Below are 7,636 nucleotides of genomic sequence, written 5' to 3'. Positions count from 1 at the left end.
GCCATATGGCTTAGCCCCACCATGAAAAATGATGTTAAAGTAAGCTAAATAAAGTCCGCCAACTCGCGCGGAGTAAATTGCACAGACAGCAGTTAGTAAGATTTATTTCAGTAGCCACTTGTCTGGAAATACCGAAGACTAGAAACGGTTTTGAAAACTTTTGTCAAGTAGTGATCGTCTTCTCAATAGAACATCTTTGATAATGTCTTCTGGCCAATCAGAATCAAGATAACGGCGTGGTGTTGCTGCAGGAAGACCCGACGGAGAATACTTTTGCTGTAGTACATCTCTGCTCTGTATACATCGATACAACATTACGTGTTGATAGAAATCAACACATAATGAAATAAGACCCCACGGTTTGATGATTGATAGGTGTGTGGGCTGTCTTTCATTTTGACCCACAGAAACATGTTATAATAAACATATACTGTATGTTAAATGGATATATCCGCCTTCTTTCATTTATTTGTCCATTCCCACAACAATATGCATAAAGAAATTGCATATTTTGGACATAGTTCGAATGGTGATTAATCATGATTAATTAATTTAGAAGGTGTGATTAATCTGATTAAACATTTTAATTGTTTGACAGCCCTAATTGCTATATATGCAAATGACTCACCTTAGAGCACTGTTTGATGAGATAAGTAGCTCAAAAGCTTAACATTTGACATCCGATTTTCGGAAAATCTTCAAAACTCTTGCGAAAACACAAATGTACTCATGTGATCGAATTTTTTTGGTGTTTTAGATTTGGTTACCAAAGTCTTAGGAACACAAAAGCAGTGAAATTTTTGAATTACACTGTATATAAATGTGTTATTCATGTCTAAAATGAAAAAAATTAAATTCAAATTTTGAGTAAAATAGGTGTTTATCACTCTACTTTCACCACAGCAAGGACTGAGATACATTAGGACTGAATAATGACTTCATATTACTTACCAAGGTTCATGTGATGTGTACAAATAGAAATTGAGCATTCAAACTTTTTTTTTCAAACAACAATTTATTATAAATATGCTTTTTTCCACCAACTATTTATATAAATATAAGAAACTGGAAAATGTCACTATTTACAATATTGAACATCAGAACTTTCAACCAACTATTCATTATAAATTTCAAGACAGTGTCAAGGTCTGTGTCTGTCTTCCAAGACAGTGGGTCTGGCTGATGTGAAGATGGGGGTGATGGTGCATTGGCTGCTGTGTAGGTGGGGGGTACAAGTGCTATACGAGACCTCCACGAGACCTCCTTGCTGGCTGGGTTGAAGGTGATGGCTGTGGTGGAGCCTTTGTGCCAGGCCCGGATTGGCCATCGGGAGGACCGGGAGGCTTCCCGATGGCCTGGCCTGTTAAGTGGGCTGCTGGCCTGAGGAATTTTTTTTTGTATGTATTGTGAACGCAACGCTGCGCAAATGTGGGTCTGACTCTGCCTCACAGAGGTTGACTGGCTGTCTACATGATGTGGCCTGCCGACATGGCCACTTTCATACAGATCATACACTAATGCAGGGATATTCAACTGGCGGCTCGCGGGCCAAATCCGGCCCGCGGGGAGCTTTCTCGTGGCCCCTGGAACGCACTCCATATTCCAATATAAAAAAAAAATTCTAATTACAGAATTAATTTTTATAATCATTTAAATAAATGTAAATATATGTTCGCTATTATGTTATCCGAATTAAATGAGTCCAAATTATTTCTCCTTCAATAGCTCTTAAAAGGCAATCTTGCATTGGACTGATCAGCGTGTAATTATCGCGATATCGTGTCAATCTCGTTACTCTCGCTACTGATCCAAAATGAGCGGAGAGAAACGGCGGAAAATTGACGGTGAAAACCGACACTTCAACCCCAAATGGACTGATGATTTTGTATTTATTTTACCATCGCACGCCAATCCTAGACCTTTATGTTTAATATGTCAAATAACTGTTTCAGTCTGCAAGGTTGCTAATGTGAGGCGCCACTATGAGACCAAGCATGCTGCTAACTTCAATGCTGCTTACCCGCCTGGTAGCACAGCTAGACGTGGTAAAATAGAAATACTTAAATCTTCTTACACTGCATCAACCACTATTCTTACAACTGCTTCTACAGCCCAGGAAAAGGCCACTGCTGCTTCCCTACGAGTGATGTTCGCTTTAGCCAAAAAGAGAAAGCCATTCACTGACGCTGAAGTTGTGAAGGAGTGTACTCTTGAGATGGTGGATGAACTTTTTGCAGGAGATAAAAACAAGGAATATATAATGAACCGTTTAAAGCAAGTACCGCTCTCTGACACATCGGGAAGTCGAAGAGTAGAGGTACTGTTTGAGGACTGTTTTTCAGCATTAATTGCCGATCTCAAATCGACAGAGTACATGTCACTCGCTGTCGATGAATCGACCGATGCAACAGATACGGCACAGCTCTCGCTGTTTGTGAGGTACTTCGATGGTGACGTTTTTAAAGAGTTGTTATGCCTTTTACCACTGACAACCAGCACTACAGGTGAAGTGATTTTCGCTGCAGTTTGGAGTTTTTTTGAAGAGAAAGGTTTGGATCTAGGTAAGATCAACCTTCTCGTTACCGATGGCTGCCCGTCCATGATTGGGAAAGAAAGGGGCTTTGCATCTCGCTTATGTGCAGAGCATCCCACAGTGAACACACTGCATTGCATCATACATCAATCAGTTCTGTGTGCGAAATTGTCAGGGGAGTTGAAAGAAACAATGGAGACTGTCGTAAAAATTGTGAATCATATTCGCTCGACGTCAGGTCTGCAGCACCGACTGTTCAAAATGCTGCTTCAAGAGCAGGAAGCCGCATACTCAGACCTATTGCAACATAACGATGTCCGCTGGTTGAGCCGAGGACGTGTTCTCGAACGTTTCTTTGCACTGCGAAAGGAGGTGAGTGAATTCCTCTCAAGCCAGAAATCAAGCAAAGCTAAAGACCTACTTGCACGCATGCAAAAGCCGGATTTCATTGCACAGATTGCCTTTTTGTGCAACATCATGGGCCACCTAAACACACTCAACCTGCAGCTACAGGGGGGAGGGTCAAGTGTGGCTGAGATCATTGAGAAGGTTAGTGCGTTTCGGGTGAACCTGGACCTCTTTCTACCTGACGTAATGGGGAGGAAGATCCACTTCCCAACACTACGCAACGTCCCCGTGAGCAGCGCAGCAATGGCTGGAATGAAGGGACTTTTGAAAAGCTTGGCTGAAAACTTCACAGAGCGATTCAACAACTTCAAGATTCCAAAACAGGTTCTTTTATTTGTGCGCAATCCATTTGCGGTCGATGTTTCCGGGTCCTGTCCAGCCGAGGCGAAAGCCGTGATGCCGGTATTGACGAGGCTGCATTCCAGCTGGAGTTGGTGCAAATTCAGAGCTCTGATGTGCTGAAAGCAAAATTCGGAGAAGAGGGACTGTGCGAGTTTTGGGCTCATTCTACTCATCAGTTTCATCACTGCCGGAGACTGGCTATCTACCTGTTAACCATGTTTGGATCTACTTACATATGCGAGTCCGGATTTTCGACAATGAACTTGATAAAGAATCAACATCGCAATCGACTCACGGATGAACATCTCAACCAGTGCATGCAGCTTGCTCTGACCTCGCACCGACCTGAATTCAGCAAACTGGCTATGGCTCGGAAATGCAACTTCTCACACTGATTTGTCAGGTAGCTTCTATTTTCATTTATTTTGTAATGATGGGACGCTGCCTATGCTTGCATCTTTGTTAATCTCGGACTTCTAGGCCTCCTCTGCCTCTTACTGATCGCATTTGCTATCCTAGGCCTAGCATTATTTTCTGGTATTTGTTGCCACCCAGCATTTTGGTGTTATAATACACAAATCTATATGGATTCATTAGAATAAAGTAGCTGTGGTATGGGGGGGCGGGCGTGGTTTAGCGGCAGGTTGTAAAGCAGGGGGCGGAGCGGCTAATTGCCTGGGATTGACGTAGCTGTCAAGTGGATTAGAATGATAGGAATGCGGTGGTATTTAACCACGTGTGTTTTTGTTCTCTCAGTAGGAGACTGGCGGACAGACGGAAAGACGAACGTTATGCCAGGACGAGAATCCAGACCCCTGCCAGTTATCATTTGCCCGTTGAGGGATTGTTCTGTTTTAGCCACCTCGGGAACCTTGTGTGAAATAAATATCCGTTTACCCGACTGCGTCTCGCTCTCCCTCCTTATATTCCGCAGCAGACCACAAATCTGCCACAGTAGCCTACATTACTATTTTGGTTGCCTATTTTACTACTACTACAATAATAATAACAATATCAATAATAATAATAATAATAATAATTTATTATTGCATGGTTGGTTGTACAATAACAATGGCATTTGTTCATTTTCATTGTCAGTCTTGTGGCCCTCGCCTTCAAGACATTTTACAATTGTGGCCCCCTTCCTAATCTAGTTGAATACCCCTGCACTAATGCCCTCGATTGGTCTATGTGTGTCATTCAAGCTCGGGAGGGTGTGTATGTGTGGCGCGAGCAAGCGAGAGAGAAAGCGCGCGCACCGGTTACGTGTAGGCTATTGTTTTTATTAGCATCTGGTGCTAGCTAGCTGCACTAATGGATATAATGAGCTGTCAACAAGGTGGAGGAGAGTCCTCTCCTGTCAGACTGAGAGACTGATAGCTACAGCTCAGGTGAGGTAAAGGACTGAGTGTTTAGATAGTTAACTTAGTCTAAGTTCTCAGTGGGTCTCAAACGGTTTGGTCACCATTTATGTAAACACATATTTCCATTTGAAGGGGGAGTGATTAGTAACATATGCATGAATAATAAAAATGGTTTTTAACTAGGTGAAAAAAGGTAAGATAAACTTTAAAAACTTGTTGAGAGCTAAAACTAGTCTTTGCTGCTGCCTCAAAGAGGAGCAGGGAGCAGAGGAGGGAGACAGGTGAGGCTGGTTCAGAAGCCCAGACACACTCACAACCATAAATGAACCAAAAACAAATAAACAAGTTTCAATGTTTTTTCATATTGGATATGGTATGTTATTGGTTATAGCCATGTACTTATGATTTTATGATTATTTAAATGTATACAGTTCTGTTTCATATGGGTGTAGTCTCTTTAGTTCCCCCTCAAAGTGCACCAGATTGATGCATTCAAGTCCAACATTTAAAAAAAAAAATCTTACCGGGGGAGCAAGCCCCCGGACCCCCCCTAGAGGATTTGAGGTCCACCTCCACTTAAAATATGTTCACAATGATAGGTTCCTAAATAGATTCGCAATTGTTTTTTAAATAGTAACCCATGTCCAGTTTATTCTGGGGTAGTAGGTTTAAAGTTTAGGGATATCACTATGGGCAGCAACGCCTGTAAATATTGACAAATAAATCCAGGAAAATAGCACAAAAGAAAACTGGTAGTGGCCTGGCTGGGTGTATAATTCCCGGCCTGACTTATTGTCCCAGTCCGGCCCTGCTTTGTGCTGAGGTGTATCTTGACCTGGTGGCAGCCGCAGATGGAGATGGAGGTGGAGACAGCTGTAGTGATGGCTCTGGTGAAGGCCCTTGAGCCAGCCAGCCAGCCAGCCAGCCAGCCAACCACACACACTTCCAGTTACTTTACATTCAGAATAAAATCAAAGACAACATAGGCTACATCTGATTACAAAGTCTCATCTGTACAGGACGGTAAAATAATAACAGGCACACATATAAATATATCTATGACAGCCTCACCTGTACAGAACAGTATGATAAAATAATTGATGGCCGGTTTAAAGTTTTATTTTTGGGGGCTGCTGGTTTAATAAAAGAGGCTAACAGTTGTGCTTTCCTCGTCTGGGGGGTGGAGATCCCCGGCGAGCTGCCTCGTCGAGGATCTCAACATGGTGGATGGCCTGGAGGAGTTTAAAATACGTTTTCCTTAAAATCATGCCCTAAGGGATTCTAAGTGTCTCATGGGGGGCCCTAGGCAGGAGAGGCGGCAAAAGGCGAGGGGGAGGGGGGGAGCTAAAACATTAAACTGGTTATAATAAGACGAAGCAGCCACAAGGAAGGTCGGTTGGGAGAGGGGAGGGAAAAAGAATAACAGGGAAAAGGGTAATGCTATAATACCCTAAGGTAAAATATATAAGGTCAAACAGGAGAAAATAAGTTAAGGTGCAACTGTAAGGGTTTACAGTAATATATTTATTTTTAAATTAAAAGGGAGCAGTTCAAAGGAAACAGGCACAATGAATTGGTGAGAAAACAAACAATTTAAAAGACCTTGTTATAATGGCAACCGTTAAAGGTGAGTCCGTAAAGTCCTGTGTGCAAACACTTTGCTGGTAGGTACTCACAATGAAGCAAAAGCCAGAAAAGAGGCCATCCAATTCCCTTTGGCAGGAGGGCTAGCTTGATGGTTAAAGGAGGTTTAGCAGTAGCCAAGGTCCTTTGGTTTGCTGTGGTCCGGATGGATGCGGAGGAAGTCCGGCAGGGCCGCGACGTCCGTAATACAGGAGCCAGAAGCAGGCTATCCAACTGGGCCGGAAATCCGAAGGGTGGAGCTTGTCAGCTTTAGGGGGAACTGATGTTTCTCAAAACGTCCTGTAATCTAGTAACCTCGGTAAAAGGAGGAAGCCAGACTAACCGGAGGCTAAGCATGTGGGCTAGTCAGTTTGGACCCAAAATGTTTGTTTAACCATGTGCCAGCATGAACAGGAAAGTGAAGGACCTATATATAGGGGGAGTGGTGTAGTGCTGTGATAGGGCATCACTTTAGCACCTCCTTCTGGTTTGGCCAATGGCTGATTCTAAAAAAGTAGGAGGAAGGTCTCCTTTAAAGGGACATGGGCTCCAGTATATATATGTATATTGTTTAAAAATAAGATAATATAGTCAAATACATATATGTGTTAAGGAGAGGGGAAGGGATGAGGGAGGAAAAAGGAACAGTAGATAATATCTAGTGGTGACAGGGGAGGGGCACGGGCACATGTTTCTTCTCTGGTTTAATAAATAGGATAAAACCAATGCTGTTATTTTTATAATATAAAAGGCGTTGAAATTAATCCTAAGGGGTAGGAGAGTTTGAGGTTAGGTTTTGGGAAGGAAAAAAGGTTAGGATTGGGTAAGAGGCTGGGAAGTGGTTATGGTAAGGAGGTGCTCCGGTTTTGGGACAAAATTAACATGGGATCACTCCGATCATTGTACGTACTTCGTCTCACTGGAATATTAACGGTCCGATTGAATACAACATCGACCCAATTTCTCTGGTCAATGACGGGAGAGTTTTGAAAGTGACAAAACACTGTTCCACACATTTAAAAACACTTAAACAATTAAACAATGTTTACCCAGGATTCAGGCACCTTCCCTTGCTTGTAAAATGCGGTGATTCGTCCTGGAGGTATCAGACTATTTAAAACATGTATACCCAGGATTCAATCACTTTTCCTGTCTTGTAAAGTGCTGTGAAGCAGCCTGTTCTCTGGGTGCAGTCTGGGTGCAAGAGCCATGTGCTGCGAGGAGCTCTGCGCTCTGTGGGTCTCGCAGCCCGCTCCTCTCTGGCTGCGCTCTGTCTCTATTCACACCGCTTTCCCCCAGGTTTCAGACACTTTCTGCTGGGTAGAAAAGCCATGTGCTTCACCCTGGATCTCTGCATGTGTGCCTG

Source organism: Notothenia rossii (genome assembly GCF_949606895.1).
Source record: "Notothenia rossii genome assembly, chromosome: 3".
In the NCBI taxonomy this organism is placed as follows: domain Eukaryota; kingdom Metazoa; phylum Chordata; class Actinopteri; order Perciformes; family Nototheniidae; genus Notothenia; species Notothenia rossii.
Note: the sequence above shows the minus strand (reverse complement) of the source record.